The 17188-nt window shown below is 34.1% G+C and overlaps 1 pseudogene; it reads left to right on the forward strand.

The window, feature by feature from the left end:
- The first annotated feature begins 738 nt into the window (after positions 1-738).
- LOC143617828 (actin-depolymerizing factor 2-like) lies at positions 739-4485 on the forward strand (annotated as a pseudogene).
- Positions 4486-17188: the final 12703 nt, after the last annotated feature.

Raw genomic sequence — 17188 nt, forward strand, 5'->3', positions numbered from 1 at the left:
GTTTGGTTGGTTGGCTTATGGGGTAATTATTAAAGATTCTATACTGAAATGAACCAAGTTAGAATCCCGACATGCACATTTCATTTTGGATTTAATAAAAAATGGTTTTACCGATTCACCCGTTGATCCAACCGGTCCGGGCCGACCACCACCAGCATAACCCGACCGGGTTTTTAGAAACGGCCCAAATACACTGACTCGGCCCGGTATAGGAACTGGGTTTCAAATATAGTATTTATATGCTTAAAGAGTTAAGTGATTAATGCATCACAATTAAAGAATCATAATATTAAACATCAATAATGTAAGAAACGCAAGAGTTATTAGCGGGCTCGAGCTTCTAACGAGCCAAGCACGAACTTGATTTTTTATATTTAAGTTCGAGCTTGAGCCCGAGCTTTTGTGTCTCCATTTGTGAATAACCGTACTTATAAAGGGCTTAGTTGTATCTGAACCATAATACAAGATTCAATCAAAACTCACAAAAATTCAATTTGATATTATTATTATTATTATTATTATTATTATTATTATTATTATTATTATTATTATTATAATAAGTGAGAGGAGGGTAACCAACCAACCCCCGATACAATACATACAGCTTTCGCTGTTTCATCATCATCATCATCATCATCATCTTCGTGCACACTTCCTTCCAAAGGTCTCTCCCATCACCTTCTTTCTCTCTGTAGACTTCCACTTTCTCTCTCTACAATTTCCACTGATCTTCTCCGATCAACCGTCAAAGCTATGGTAATCTCTCCAAACAACTGTTTTACTTCGGTTGACTTGATCATTTTGCTTATTAATCGTTTAATTATTACAATCTGTGCGAGTGTTCGCATTTGAATGCGTTCAATTAGAATCTGTTCCGGTAGTTTTGGTGATTAGGTGTTAGGTTTAGGTGATTGATTGATGAATTTGAAACCATAGGGTTGTAAAATGAGCAAATGGATCCAGATTTGTTGTCCAGGTGAATTTTTGGATCTGACTTCAATCGGATGACAGATTGAATTCGGTTCGGTTAGACATTTCTAAATCGAATCGGCTTGGTTCTGTTTCTAACCGTGTCCGAATTGTGAATTCGGTTTTCGGTCGGTTATTATTCGTATAATCGAACTGAATTCAACCGAATTATCGGTTGAATTTGATTCGGTTGAGCACAATTTTAATTCAGATTGCAATCTGTTCGAGTGTTTACCAGTGGTTAAATTGCAATCTGTGCGAGTGTTTTCATCTAATGCGTTGAATTGCGTTAGAAACAATATGTTTTGAGTAATTTTGGTGATTGGGTGTTAGGTTTTAGGTGTTTGATTTGATGTACCATTATTATTGATGAATTTGAAACCCTAGGGTTGTAATTGAGTTAATGGATCCAGATTTTTTGTCCAAATGTTGATTTTTAGGATTTGGATCTAACTTTTGATGAGGTTTTGAGTAAAAAATTTTTAGTTCATGGTTGTTTGGTAGCTTAGAAAGTTAATTTGATAATATCACTTGTTTACTTGGTAATTGTATTAACATTTTACTTCAGTTGACTTGTTAATTTTGTTTATTGATTGGTTAAATTACAATATGTTCCGGTGTTTATATCTAAATGTGAGGAATTGTGTTTTGTATAGTGTAAATTTGGTTAGTAGTGTTAGGATTTGTATCCAAGCGAATAATAGCTGGTTTAATCCGATAACCGAACCGAATAAAGAGTTGAATTTGGATCGGTTAGACACATCTCTAATCGGATTACCATCTGTTTTGAGTGTTGACTAATTGTTAGATTACAATCTGTTTGAGCGTTTACATTTGAATGCGTTGAATCGTGTTTCGTATGGTGTAATTTTGGTGGTTAGGTTTTAGGTGTTTGATTTGATGTGCCATTATAGATGAATTTGAATTGGTTTGATTTACTGTAAGGTTTTGAGAGTAAGTTTGTAGTTCTTGTTTGATTGGTAGCTTAGAAGGTTAATAATTTGATAATATTACTTGTTTAATCGATGGCTTGTATCAAATTTATGCTGTCTGGATCTAGATTTGAAGGTTAAATCTGAATGATCTAGATATAGCATTATATTGTTGTATATTCAAAGTTTTTACTCAAGCTCCCTTTATAACAAGGTTTAGTTCAATGACAATCAATTAGAAGTTTAAACCCTGCTATTACAAGTATAGATTCTTTCTGTTCAATTGGTATAGACTTTAGTTCAACTTACACAAGAAGATTTTTTTTTAAATTGTTTAAATTTGAACTCATGTGGGTGACATTGTTGATGCATTTCATGAGGCATGATTGATGGAAGAATTTGTTTTAAAGTTGCTCATCTAAAGAACATTATGGCATTAAATTTCAACTTTTTTTATGTCTTTGCCTCTTACAAGAAATGTTTACTTGCCTAAGCACACAAATTAACAACAGTTAACACCGAAAATTTGTGTGCATGAATTGCTTCCTATCTTTATACCTATAGTCTTAATATTGCAGTTGTTATTACCAAAACTGGTTCATATGTCAAATCTTCAGACATTTGATTCACTCATGTTTGATAGAACTTGATTAATTCATCATAGGCTAGTCTTTTAATATCAGTGACTGAGTTGGAAGTTGGAACCCTAAATTATTATTAATATTTTGTTTCATTATCCGCCCTTTGTTTTCATGTAGGCTAATGCTGCATCTGGGATGGCTGTGCATGATGAATGCAAACTAAAGTTTTTGGAACTGAAGGCAAAAAGAACATTCCGTTTATAGTTTTCAAGATTGAGGAGAAACAAAAGGAAGTGATTGTGGAAAAAGTTGGCGAGCCAACTCAAAGCCATGAAGATTTAGTTGCATCACTACCTACTGCCGAATGCAGATATGCTGTCTTTGACTATGACTTTGTTACTGAAGAGAATTGCCAAAAAAGCAGGATCTTTTTCATTGCATGGTATTACAAGATACTGAATCAACTTTAAATTAACTTTACACTTTTTAATATGGGTTCAGGTCAAACACAAAAAAAATATGTGTGGATCAAAAACAAGTTGTGGGTTGACCTGAAATACTTTTTGCCCATTTAAAAGAAATAATATAGCTAGTTTCTGAGTGTGATTACAAGAGTACTAAACTACTTAGGGGATTTCTTTTTTTGAATATATGGGACGGTACTCTGACAAAGCTTTTGTGAATAAATAAGAAAAAAACAGACTTAGAAAAGAGAGTTTTGACCATTGCGGAAAAAGTTTCCGACTATTGCCTAACTTTCGAATACGACTAAGTCTCTTGGTTCTACACACTTGGGTATAATTCCGAGCGATACTCGGGGGCCTGTTTCGAGATGGTCCAAACTCTTCTCTTTTGTAAGTCTTTTTTTTTCTTTTTCTGAATTTATAAATGCTTTGGTAGGGTACCATCCTCTGTATCCAAAACAAGAAAGTCTCCAAAGTAGTCTAACTCAGGGCATATCTACATTATTTCTTTTACTCATACTTAGGAGACTTTATGCCTTAAAAATAGGTATAATGTATGAGGGTACCACCAATCACCATTTTCTTCATTAAGGTCATTCAAGTATTAATAGGTTACACAAATATGTATCAGGTTATGATAAACATAGCCAGTAATATCTCACTCACACCAAGCTCTCTGTTGTCTATTCCAGTATCACTGAAAACATAATTTTTATACCATTAAGACCAACATCATGCTGATTGACGAAAATTTTCTTAATTATTTTGCCCATTTTATGATTTTTGCTTTTACATGATAGGAAAAAAGTGACGAAAGCATTGTTTTTAACTTGGTTGTATTGCCAAATCAGATGCGCATTTGGATGACCTATAAAGTAGTTTTAATGAAATAAGTTGAATATTAATTAGCGTGTCACTTTATGCATTATCTTTTTAAGAATACTCTTGACCCGCTTGGCGGCTTGGGATTAAACATAACCAAATAAGTGGTTTGAAGTTGTTGCCTCTATCTTCTACTTGCCCCCCGTATATAACTTGAAAACGAAACCTTTTGAATTTTTTATATATTTTTATATCTACCTGTGTAGGTCTCCTGATACTGCAAAGGTGAGAAACAAGATGATTTACGCAAGCTCAAAGGACCGATTCAAGAGGGAACTTGATGGGATCCAGGTGGAGCTTCAAGCAACAGACCCCACCGAGATGGACCTTGATGTTTTCAAAAGCCGAGCCAATTAAATCAAAATGGATTTTATTATTATTATGATCAAAAGGGAGATGTTAATAGCTTGTGGGGTATGTGTTCCTTTAAGCTGCCTATGATGATATGTTTCTGGTTTGTGTTTGAAGTGGTACTTTCAGTTATGTTGGTACTTTTTTGACCTTTTTTTCTTGTTTTGGTTTTGGGTTACTAAGTTGGCAAATTCAGTTATCCTTTGCAAATATTTTGGTATGTTGAAAACTTATGACAGGGATGTTAATGATATTTTACCTTTTGGTTTGTTCTATGACTTTATAAGATGGTTGGAGGATATAATTTACTACTGTACTGTATAAGAAAACTATAGATGACATCATCATCTTCAATTGAACCAATTTCAGTTGATTTGTTTTGAGTTGGAACTAAATTTGTTATTTTTGTAGTAAAACTCAATTTTGCTACCATCATATTTTTTGTGTATGCATATTTCTATTTTATTTATAGCCTCATTTTATATGGTGAACTCATATAACAAAGCAATATGCATTACATAATGATCAATTATAATGAAGTATTTAGTGACTTAACATTAATTAATTTTCCAATCTTACATAATGTATGGCATTTTTTATTTTTGAAACATATTTATATGAGCATTTTAACAATCTCAATTGTTTATTTAAACATAATTCACAATTTTATGAAGTATAATAAGACTGAAGTCTTATAAAAGAACCAGGGGTGCAAAGTGCAAACAGAAACAATGGAAATTGAACCTAAGTGCAAACCCTGAACATTTGGATTGGGTACCCGGTTATTAGACCATGTATGACATTTTAAAATGCTTTGCGGGCATGAGCGTGTATGGTGTTTGGTGATACCAACCCGACTATCCAAAACATATATATATTTGTTTAACCAAACCAAAGTTAAATAACGGGATATGATACTCGTACACCATTTCTCAAAACTCACACACCGTACATACGATCGTATAGGAGTTATACAATCGTATGGAACCCCACGTGACAAAAGTACACACAGGTACACTGACGTGCGGAGTTTGACTGGAAGTCATACGATAGTATGACTCCCATACGATCGTACGGAAACAAAAAAAAAGAATTGATTGAGTCGGATGTGTTTAGAGTTGTGATAGTATACGGATATGATTACTATAGGAAATATAATATAATATTCCGTACATGCTTATCCTCGTTTTACATAATGATACGATACAATATTCTGGACGTGATATAATATTCTACCGGTTTAAATATATAAACACAAACGACAAGTTTTTTCCTCATTCATTCACTACCAAGCCAACGTGAGTGATGTCAATTTTTGGCGATGGCGATAACGATAATGAATTCTATAACAACATATTAGTGTTTACAACCGATCAGGTCTAGTTTTTTAAAAAAATTTTGTTTCAGTTGTTTGGGTCTCTCGATGAACCAAAGACATGGGCGCAAACTACAGGTCGTAAGAATGGTGTCGTCATAGTCACAGAACGATCAAAGAGTAACGTCGCTAGCGAGAAGCCTTTTTTCAAAGTTATAATTTCTCAAAAAAGTTAAACCCAAAGTTCATACGGTCTTCAAAGTTGCCGGTGCTTGAAAAAAACTCATGATCGTATAGGAGAATGTTCGCCGACCAAAGGCTGCGAAAAGCTGACAAATTCTGTAGTAGCGCCATACGATCGTATGGAGTCCAAAGGTGTGTGGATAAGTCAAAGGATCTAAACAAACCAGCAAGTAGATCCCACACTCATGTATTACCTGACACATACCCGACTGGTGTCGCCTAACATCAGTCTTGATCATAAACACTAGCAAATTTGACACACATAATCAGGGTTGAGTAGAACACGTGAAAGATCATAGCGTTGTTACACTCAGCACATACATAACTTATCGTCAATCAGTTACATGATTTGTAATCACCTCTTACGCATTTCAACAACTAGAAACGTCAACAGTTTCATGGTTAATTACCAAATAATCTAACAATTCAAAGCATTTCAGACAAAACAAATTAACGAGGCATTTGCATTAACAAACAAAGCTAAAAATAAACCCATACCAATCAATTCATCCCCAAAATCAGACACACTAAACAAGATTCATATCATATAATTCAACTCAATATCAAAAGCCAAATTCATTTCATTAAAAACAGCTAGGGTTCATGAAACTAAACACAGATTCAACAAAGCCTAAACATAACTACAACACTAATTCCAAACCTTAACCCCCAAACCCGTACAGAGTCCTTCCTTGCCTCTTCAACGCATACACCACATCCATGGCGGTAACCGTCTTCCTCCTCGCATGCTCGGTGTACGTCACCGCATCTCTGATCACATTCTCCAAAAATATCTTCAACACCCCACGAGTCTCTTCATAAATCAACCCACACCGCCTCTGCGAGCCAGTCTTCGGATTGCAGGCTTTGTGATTCCCTGAATGTTGTCACGGAGGACTTTCCGGTGACGTTTTGCTTCGCCTTTGCCTAAGCCTTTGCCTCCCTTACCTCTGCCTGACATTGTTGAATTGGATGAGATTTGTGATTAGGATTTGGTGATTGTTTGGGGGAAAATGGTGGTTTATTTTATAGGTGGAGGACTTGAAAGTTTTTGGGGGTGGGTGTGTGGGATTTGTGTGGAGAGATTGAGAGTTGATGGGAGACGTTGATTAGGTTAATCGGACGGCGGACACATGCTTTTGGATCGTGATCCGTGTGGTGTGTTTCTATTGTGGGGCTGGACTGTAGTTTCAAAATCTTTTTTAAAGTGAACAATAGCAAGATGTAAAAATGGTACATGTGGTTTCTATTGTGATGATTTTTTTCTGCTTTACGCAGGGGTGTTTGGAATTTCCTTATTTTACCTCCTTATAATTTTTCATTAAGTTAATAAGTTACAAAAGTGTAATTTGTTAACTTTTCCCTCTCACATCAAAAGCAATCGCAAACACTTTATTCTTTTTCAAAAAGCTAATAAGTTATAAGTTAGTGAAAATAAGCAATCCCAAACACCCCCTTAACTAACTTCTGTTAATATGGTTACATGTCGTTTCTATTGTGATGATTTTATTGTTTTTTTTTGTTTCTAGTTTACTTAACTAACTTCTGTTGATTACTTTCTTTTTAATTAACATAAAATTACTAAAATACTTTGATAAATATTAATTTAAATAATGTAAATTTATAGAGTAATTGTAAAAATTGTTTTTGTGGCTTGGTCACTTTTATCATACATAAAAAAAACAATTTTTTAGCATTTTTAACATTATGATATCATTTTCTTGTCATTTCAATTCAATTTACTAGCGGGACTAGTTGTGCTCTTTTACTAAGGAGCATTTATGTCCTTTTATGTGTTTTGATTTTTTATACCTTATTTACAATTTATGCCTCTATTATGCACACACGCAAGCACCATCATCGCATGTCTCGAGAATCGAGATAAATATCGGTGACCACGTAGCCTTTGTTGATAGGCTAGACAGATATGTTAGGATCCAGACACATGTGTACTCGGTCTGGGTTGCTTTTATTTTCTACCTTGTGACTTAGGGATCACGTAATCCCTTAAATTCAGAGATCACGTAATCTCATATAACATTTTGACTGACTTGTTAAGATAAATAACCCGTTTATCTTAATGATTGACTGTACATTGATTGTCTTTTCTGAATGACATGACGATCTCGTTTGAAAACCTTTGTGAATGAATGATGATTGACCTATAATAAAATAGGTTTATATAAATATCCGGATCGTCTCTTGATCCAGCTACAAACCTTTAGTCTAGTTTTGATAGCTTTAAACTTTGACTGATAAATTATTTGAATATAATATTTAGACCCGTAGTCTTTCCATTTATTTACAAATCGTGTGCCGAGTTTCTTACTCATGAAAAAACATTCCTGATAGGTTCTTTCTTCGAGAAGAAAGGTCAATTGAGTATAATCCTTGTATGTAAAATCTTATGTTTCTTAATCATGAAGAAACATAAATGTTAACTATATCTCTTGCATATAATGTTTCTTAATCGTGACGATTCTATTTTTGACTATATCTTCTGTATGTAAAAGCTTATGTTTCTTAATCATAAAGAAACATTATTTTAGCTATAACTTTTGTATGCATAAATCTTTTGTAAACATAATTATGATCAAGGTTTGGGCTATAGCCCTGACTTGGTTTAAGTCGTATAATATAATAATAACTTAAGCAGAATCCCTACCTTACACGGGTATTCGGAGTTTATATGCTTAAGCTTGAACGAGTAGCACTTCTATTCTCTATCGCGTATTAAGGCTTAAACCGCCGGAACCTCGGGGCTTGGCACGTACTGTGAGAACCGACACGTAAAACTAGGCTAAACGTGTGAACGTGCTGGTGTTTTGGTGTAAAATGGAATGTGTCGTGGACCTTCCTATTTATAGCAACTTTTGTGCTCCTTCGTGTAAATAAGTAAATAAGCATTTCGGGTTGTTTTAGTTATAGTGTCGTGAACGTCATTGAAATTACTTAAATATTTTTTAAAAAATGGATAAGGTTAAGAGGAGTTATTGGACCTAAGAATGATTATGAGCCTAAAAGCCTTTGGGCTTTGCCTATTTAAACCTGTAAAACCCTAAATCCATCCTTATCCTTTCATCATCGCCTTTCAATCATTGGCACACATACTCACACAACATAAATCTCTTGTACACCCCCAACAATCTTAAATCCAATTCATCCAATCAAGATATTCTAGATCTAGATCTAGTCAAATACATCAAACAGGTAAACAATTTATATTCATTTTCATTCCATTCCTGTTAAGATTTATAACAAACGAAACCGGCATAAACGAAGTCGATATGGACGAGTTTCAATCGAACCAATTAAACAAACTTAATAAACGAGTTTAAAACAAATAACAATATCGTGGGTTTTGTCAAATACAAATAATAATAATAACAATCCGGTGTAAACAGGGTTCAACCCATACTCGATTGATAACGGGTTCAGCGAGACCCAACAGCTAACGGAACCCGGAACCTGTTCGTGAGAACTTGGTTTCTAACCCAGATCCAAACCCAGCGGGACCCATGACGGCTCGAGTCGCAAGTGGAAGAGAAAACCATATCTGGACCCGTAAACCATACCCGAATCCCTATGAGCCAGACCCAAACCCACCAAAATCCGATGCGACACGAATAGCTCAAACTGTAACACCCCGGCCCGGAAGGGGCTGACGTGTCACAACACACATGGTTTCTGAACAAAAGTCATAATTTTTATTTATTTACTTGTCAAAGTCATAATACATTAGACAAGACAAACTTAAATATAATTTACAAACTAACATGTTTAAAAGATATTTTATTAGGATTCTGATACTTTATCCTTCTTTCTTAACCCCGTCCAAAGTAACCTGTGTACCTGTATCAAAATAAATAACAACGGAATGAGCCGAATGCTCAGTACGGAATAATAAGCTCAAAAAAATTAAGGATTTAATGGGACGTCATTTAGATTTAACTTATAATAATGATACGATGCAAAGTAATTTTATCAAATAAATTCAATCGTATCATACGGATGTACCCACGAGTTAAACATAAAACGTGATAATATACGGGTAGCTACTCCTGCATATTTATCACACGAGATGGCGAGTTGGCATACCCGCTATCCATCTCCTTAATATTAATCCTAGGACCGATCCATACACCTCCTAATAGTCATATGTGCCACTTGTACTTAAGAGACGCCGTGAACTGATCTCACCGTCACGGGTGGTGCACATGTTGTCGATGCCGCAACAACATGCTTGTGGGACACTCCACGAGAAGCGGCACTCAGGATATCGGAATACAAATAATCTTATTTACACAACTCATAGCAAATATTTTATTGTAACATATATCGGAACATGCGATAATGAGTACAACTAACATAATTATATCGCATGACGTCAAACAATATCATAGTCAAGAATAGAAATTCAACGGAGAGTCAACTGAATCGATATTTTAAAGATGCGGAGAATTTCCAATGTATATGAAACTAATGGTTTTATAACAATTGAGTATGAAAGCAATGAAAAGTAGGGGTAAGGATCCATACCTTTAATGTTCCAAAACAACACCGATGTGTTCGTAAAGATCTACATACAAATTATATTCTTTTAAAAATATATTTTGTTAGTTCTAAAGTTTATATTCTGTAAACTCATTTTGAATTTTACTGTTCAATATATGAAATTTGTTTTAGTAGCTAGTTTTATATAATAATTACTAGAAATATAGCCTGTTGGCTTTCTTTGAAATTTTACCTATCTATCTATCTTATTATTTAACTAATAACAATTAATGATTTAATATTCTTTTGTTTATATTATATATTTGGGTAGTTTAAAATTTTGATTCATAGTGATGTTTCAAATTCACGGGATGATTTCAAACAAACGTATAGTACATGCTTATATTCGAACTACAATTATTTTGTTTACGGTGTTAATCAATTTAACTTGGTTTCAGCTTGGTTTAAGTAACAAATATATATATATACCTTCGTTTTCTTCAACACTTTTGCCTGAAAACGAGCGGGTTGGCCGAAAAGGTTTTGAGTTCTACAAGAGCTTTCTGAACATGACGATGTGACTGGGTATTATTAACAAGGTGAAAATAGTTAATGATAGTTTACGAAGTGGTGTTACCTTGCGTTTAAGTTTAACGATGGTAGTGATACAAAGAAAGTTTGTCGGTTAACGTCAGTTCTGCTGTGATGCTGCGCGGTGGTTCAAAGGTGGTGTGGGGCTGCTTATCTATACTATTTAATAAATAAGACTTTCGTTTGCCATGTGTCCACTTATCAGCCCTCCTCACCCTCAAAATCCCGCCTTCCACCCCACTTATTTTTACAATCAGCGCTCATCCCTTACCCGGCCCAATTTTGACATTATAAGTTTATAACCGATTATCATCTACACCTGCCAGCTTTAGATTTTCAGTCTTAAACTGTCCTTTCCATCGATGCCCTAATCCTTGAATCTCTCGCATCTATTTATTTATTATCGATCGTTTCAATTTTCTCGCTCCCACATCGTAATTCCATAATCGATCTTTCTATCTGCGATCTGTCCTTCAACAACTTTAATACATGGTTCAACAATTTCAGTTGTGTTGTTCTACATCTTTATTCATGTTAGGGTTTATTTGCTTTATGTTTCAAGTGTCGATTTGTTAGATATTGTTTTCTTTTTGTAATCTTCTGCAATCTTTTTATCGAAATCAAAATCTTATAAATTTGTTTGTTAATTGCAAATGTATTTAGTTTTTCTTTGGCCCTGTTCATCGACCATTATTTAGGATAAAGTTAGTTGTAGATATTTAATAGGTAGAAACATTGATGTGTATATGTAATGAACTAACACGGTTGAAAATAATGAATATTTTTTTGTGATTTTAGAATTCCAATATGCTGTTGCGAACGGCCTCTCCCATTTTGCTTGCCATTGAACTTATATTGGGTTTAGTTTTTACTGTTTTAATTGTTTATTTTATTAATTTAAATGAAAGTAGTCAAAATTACTTTTTGTGATGCTTGATGACAGTATTATTGAGATTGGTCAATTACTCGTCGTGTGAACATTTGAGTTCATGTTTTAGTTAATATTTTTGGACACATAACTTAATGATTGAAGATTAAAGTATGCGCTATAAAGTGTAAAGTTTCTTCTGATCGAGACCAAACTTTTATACCTCACTCAGTTTGTTATGTTACTTATGTTGGTTGTAAACATTCTTAATATTGATTCATACTTCTTTTATTTGACTGGCTATTTATGCTGGAACTGGTAAATAATGGGTCAGAACTTAAATCATGAAATGGCATGGCTACTATCCTTACATGTTGGTTGAAAGCTCGGGGTAAGGCATTATCCCCTGATGCTGAGATGGATACTATTGTCATGCAACCATTGTTTCAGGATGGTTCAGTGAGCATCAAAACCCGTATAGTCATTGTCTTTTTTACTTCTTTTCATACTGTTGTTATGTTAATATCTTCATGGTGATTAGGAATGTTAACTCTCTTCGCAACATGTGAATTTATAATGGCTTTTGATTTTATATTGATCTTCATTACATTTCTTTTGCAGACAAAGATAACAAAAGAATGTACTTCAATAACCTTGTGTGGCGAGGTATTCATACTTTTGATCAAAATATAGATAATACCATTATATTAGATAATTGATCAAAATCTAGAGAATTCCATGATCTTATTTTTGCAAAAACATACACATGAATTGTTATTAATAATCAAATTCATTACCAAATTTGTTTCCTAGAATTAGGGATGGGCAAATAGTACTGGGTATTTTCGTACCGATACATAAAGTTTTTAAGAAAACAGGATCGAATAATTCGGGTTCGGTACCAATCAGTATCGGTGTTGGAGTTTACTGAATTTTTGCCTACGATACCGGTACCAAACCAAGAATTTTCGGTACCCGTACCGATACCAAGTTTTTAGGAAATTCAGGATCCGGTCCGGAATGATACTGAGCTCATCCCCACCTAAAATCATTGCAATTTGCTGTCAGTTGCGTGTTATACTAAAATCATTGCAATTAGCGTTATTACCCTACTTAATTAAAATCATTCTCAAATTCATTTTTATGACTTTCTATATAATTAATATCATATATAAATAGTACAGTTTACACACCAATTATAGATCTCTAACTTTAGCAGGTTGACTCTTTTAATTTCTGTTTGAACTTTAAATGTCAACTTATCTTATTTACGGAGTATATGTTAACTGCAAATTTCGTAACGTTTTATACAAATATTTTAATCCTTGGAAAAACCATTTTCAAAAATAACAAAACTTGTCAAATTATTTAAAGCGTCAAAAGTTTTTGCCTTGTGTGTTATTCAATTAATTGATTTTTCAAATTCAAATAATGTAATCACCATCTAAATAACTGTATCTGATTTAGCAAGTTGACTCTTTTAATTTCTGCTCGAACGTTATATTTCAACTTACTTATATGGCATAGTAATATACAAATTATGAAAATTATATAACTGCAAACTCCCTGTTACAAACTTATTTGTACAAATTTTGTGTCTAAATTACATGTAATCGTTCAATTACATTACAAACTTATTTATGTTTTACAAATTCCGTAACATTTTATACAAATTATGGAAATTTTGGAGAAGACAAATTCCATTTTCAGTTGTCTTACAATGACAATTAATAAATGTCAAGGTCAATTACTATAAAAAAATGGATTGTATTAAAAACATCAGGTTTTCAGTCTTGGACAACTACATGTGACATTATCAAGACTCAAAAGCATAAAGAGAGTAAAATTATTAATATTACATATGGTAAAGTTACAAATAGGATTCTAATGTTAGAAATTTATGATTTATATTTAATGTTTGTAAATATAAATGTAACTTGATTTATTATGATTTAATGTTATTCATCGTTTTTTATGTTAAAATTTTTTTTTTTGACATGATTAGTTTGCATAATTTATAGTGTACATTTTATTGTGCAACAAGCCTATCAATTATTCTTTTCTTATAGCATGACCATTTAATATGATCAAATAAGTTCTCTGATAAATCAATAATAGTTATTATAAAGTATTTATATCATAGTGTATCTAATGTTATATGGTAACAAAGGAAATATCTCATGAAATAGTAACAAACTTTCAAAAGTGTTTCAATTAGGTCACTCATATATATTTTTTTCAAATCGGGTCACAAAATCTTCAAATCGAGTCTTACTGATTTTTGTGTGTCAAGAAAGAAATAAAGGATAAGATGTGGGGTTGGTATTTGCAATATATGTAGTTAAATTTTAAAAAATTTAAAAATGTTAATTATATTAAAATTCAAAAATATAAAATAAAATCTACGTCGTCACTCAACGTCAACATAAAAAAAAGATAAAAAAATTTCTTATGTGGAACATAAAAGAAAAACGCTAAAAATACATGTTAAAACATTTAATTTAATAAAATATGAAAATTTAATGACTTAATTGTAACAATTTTTAAAGTTGAGTAACCTTAATTGAAACACTTTTAAAACTTGATTACTATTCTATGAAATTGCCCCGGTAACAAATGCAATTATTTAATCAACATAGTTTTCTTCTTTGGAGTAGTAAATTCCTTACTATTATTATATGTACATATTATATAAACATAGGACATCTATGATCTATTATATGATATTTGTCGATTTATGATCAATATAGAAGTCAAAAAGATATTTCAAATGTTTTGAACTTACAAAATTAAATTTGTTAAAACCGTGTTGTACACGGGTATTTAACCTAGTGGTGAATAAAGGTTTCTTTTTTGTTGTTTGGTTTCGCGTCGGTTTATCGGAAAAATGGAGTTTGGGAGGAATCGTGATTTGTTACCGGAAATTATTGTCATAAGGTGTGAGTATTAAAGGTGGTGAGACATGTTATTTATAATCACTTTCCTTTGTAACTAAACTAGAGATATGAATGAATGGTAAGGCTGAGGGGTGTGGGGGGCGCGAGAGGGGGCGTGAGTGGGGGCGCCAGCCAATAATATTGTGACGTGTGGCAGAGAGAGAAACTTGATAAGATGGGTGTTGGTAGTGGTGATAGCGCCCCGGGCCATGGTGTGGAGGGGCGCGAGAGGGGGCGCGAGCGGTTTATTTTTTTATAAATGTATTAAAAAAACGTATTATTAAAAAAACAAGAAATTATTTAAAAAAACACACATTTTTTTGAAAATTCATATAATAAAAAAAACATACTAAAAATTAAACAAACAATAATATTTAATAATAAAACTAATCTAATACAAGATCCTCTGGTCGCCTCGCCCACAAATGTTCAACCAACTCATGTCGAAGATCCCCGTGTATCTCACGGCTCTTGATATTTGCTATGTTATGAAGTTTTTGTTGATCACTGATTGTGGACGGTTGTGGCGGAATGTCACCTTGGTAGTTTTGGCATATAGCTTTGCCCTCGTCTTCTAACGTCATGTTGTGTAGGATAAGACACGTGTAGACGACGTCCATTATCCTCTTCCGAGTCCAATAACGTATCGGGTTCGCCAGAACATAATATTGTTTTTTTATAGCTCCAAAAGCTCTTTCAATATCTTTTCTAGCAGACTCTTGCTTCTTCGTAAAATACTTCCGTTTGTCGGCGACTGGATCTGTAAAAGCTTGAACTAACACAGCCCATTCGTTGTAAATACCATCGACCAGATAGTACCCGTACTTGAAGAGTTCTTCATTTGCAACAAAAGATTGAGGTGGTTCAACCCCGTCGATAAGGTCGTTGATCAAATGTGACTGATCGATAACATTAAGGTCGTTATTTGACCCAGCAACACCAAAAAAAGCATGCCAAAACCAAAGATCCTGTGACACCGCCGCCTCAAGTATGAGGGTCGGCCCTTCATGATCACCACGGTGGAACTGACCTCGCCAGGCCGTTGGACACATAGCCCATCCAACATGCGTACAATCGATGCTACCTAGCATCCCAGGAAAACCATGTTTTTCCTCGTGCACCTCATATATGCGTTGGATGTCATACGTTGTAGGTTTACGCAGATATCTCCGAGCGTAAGTCGATATGACTCCTACGTACAATATATATTAAAAAATTTAATAAATATTTAATAAAAAGTAAAATTAATGTTTTTTACCTTGGCAGAAAAAATGAAGGGATTCACGTGCAACCCTTTTCGACATCTGTAAATACTCGTCCAAAGCGTCCGACGAGATGCCGTACGCTAGTTGACGGATAGCAGCCGTGCATTTTTGAAGAGGGGTAAAACCGGGAAGACCCCTAGCATCCTCCCTTTGTTGGAAAAAGGGATACCGTGCCTCTAAATCACTCGCTATACGCGTGAACAATTGCCTGCTCATTCGAAAACGAGTTCGAAAATCCGACTCCGCGTATACCGGTTGAGGGCTAAAATAATGCCTCATCAAAGTATCGTTAGCACCCGATCGATCACGATCACGAGGTGGTGCTCTAACCCTCGGGAGTCGGGGTTGATGGGCTTGATTTTGCAAGAGATTTACCACGGCTGCGGTCAAAACTCCCCCTACATGAAGAAGCAAATCATCCTCTTCGGAGGAGTCGGAATCAGACGAGTACGACGACATTATTTTAAAAAAAAAAATGGGACGATGGGTTGTTTGGAGATTGAAGTTGTGTTTGATATGGTAAAAATGGGTTGATTTAGGGGTATTATATAGGATTTTGTAAAGGTTTTTTTAAAAAAGTTTGAAAGAAATGGGTAATATATAGGAAGTGTTGTATAAAGAAATGGGTAAGTTTGGTGTTTTTTGAAGTTGTGTTAAAGTGTTGTATAAAATGGGTAATATATAGTAGTAGAATTTTTTTTTTTTTAAAAAAATTAAGAGCCAACGGCTCATTTTATCTTTCAAACGGCTATTTTCACCACTCCCCATGCCCCTCACGCTCATCCTGTCCCACGAACCCCCTGGCGCCTGCCTCTTTTTCCGCGCTCGCGCCCCTCTCGCGCCCCTCTCGCGCCTCGGTGGTGTGGTGCTCGCGCCCCGGGGCGCGAGTGGTTGTCCTCTTACGCCCTTTCTCACGCTCCACACCCCTCAGCCTAAGTTCGAGTGACAGCTAGTAAAACTTTAGTTAGGTATCTTGTCTTCCCTAGATGAACCTATCCTCACTTATTTATTTATTTACCTCATTCGCTTATATTCCCCTTTAACTTTTATGAATTTAATATATTTTAAACTTAGCATTTGGTATCATAAATTGTTTAATATTATTTTATCTTTGCTCTTATTTAAAATTCTAGTAATATCCGTATGAGGAAATTTAACAAAAATCTTTAATTATTTATTTTTCATTTACTTAATACATTACAGAACAATTTTTTGTACATTATTATAATTATAATTTTTTATTATTATATTAAAAACTTAAAAGTTAAGTTCATTTTGTTTTACGTGGTGTCAATCT

This window comes from Bidens hawaiensis, unplaced genomic scaffold (assembly GCF_021521415.1).
Source record: "Bidens hawaiensis isolate Kalapana, Puna unplaced genomic scaffold, B.hawaiensis_p1.1 tig00059096_1, whole genome shotgun sequence".
NCBI lineage: Eukaryota > Viridiplantae > Streptophyta > Magnoliopsida > Asterales > Asteraceae > Bidens > Bidens hawaiensis.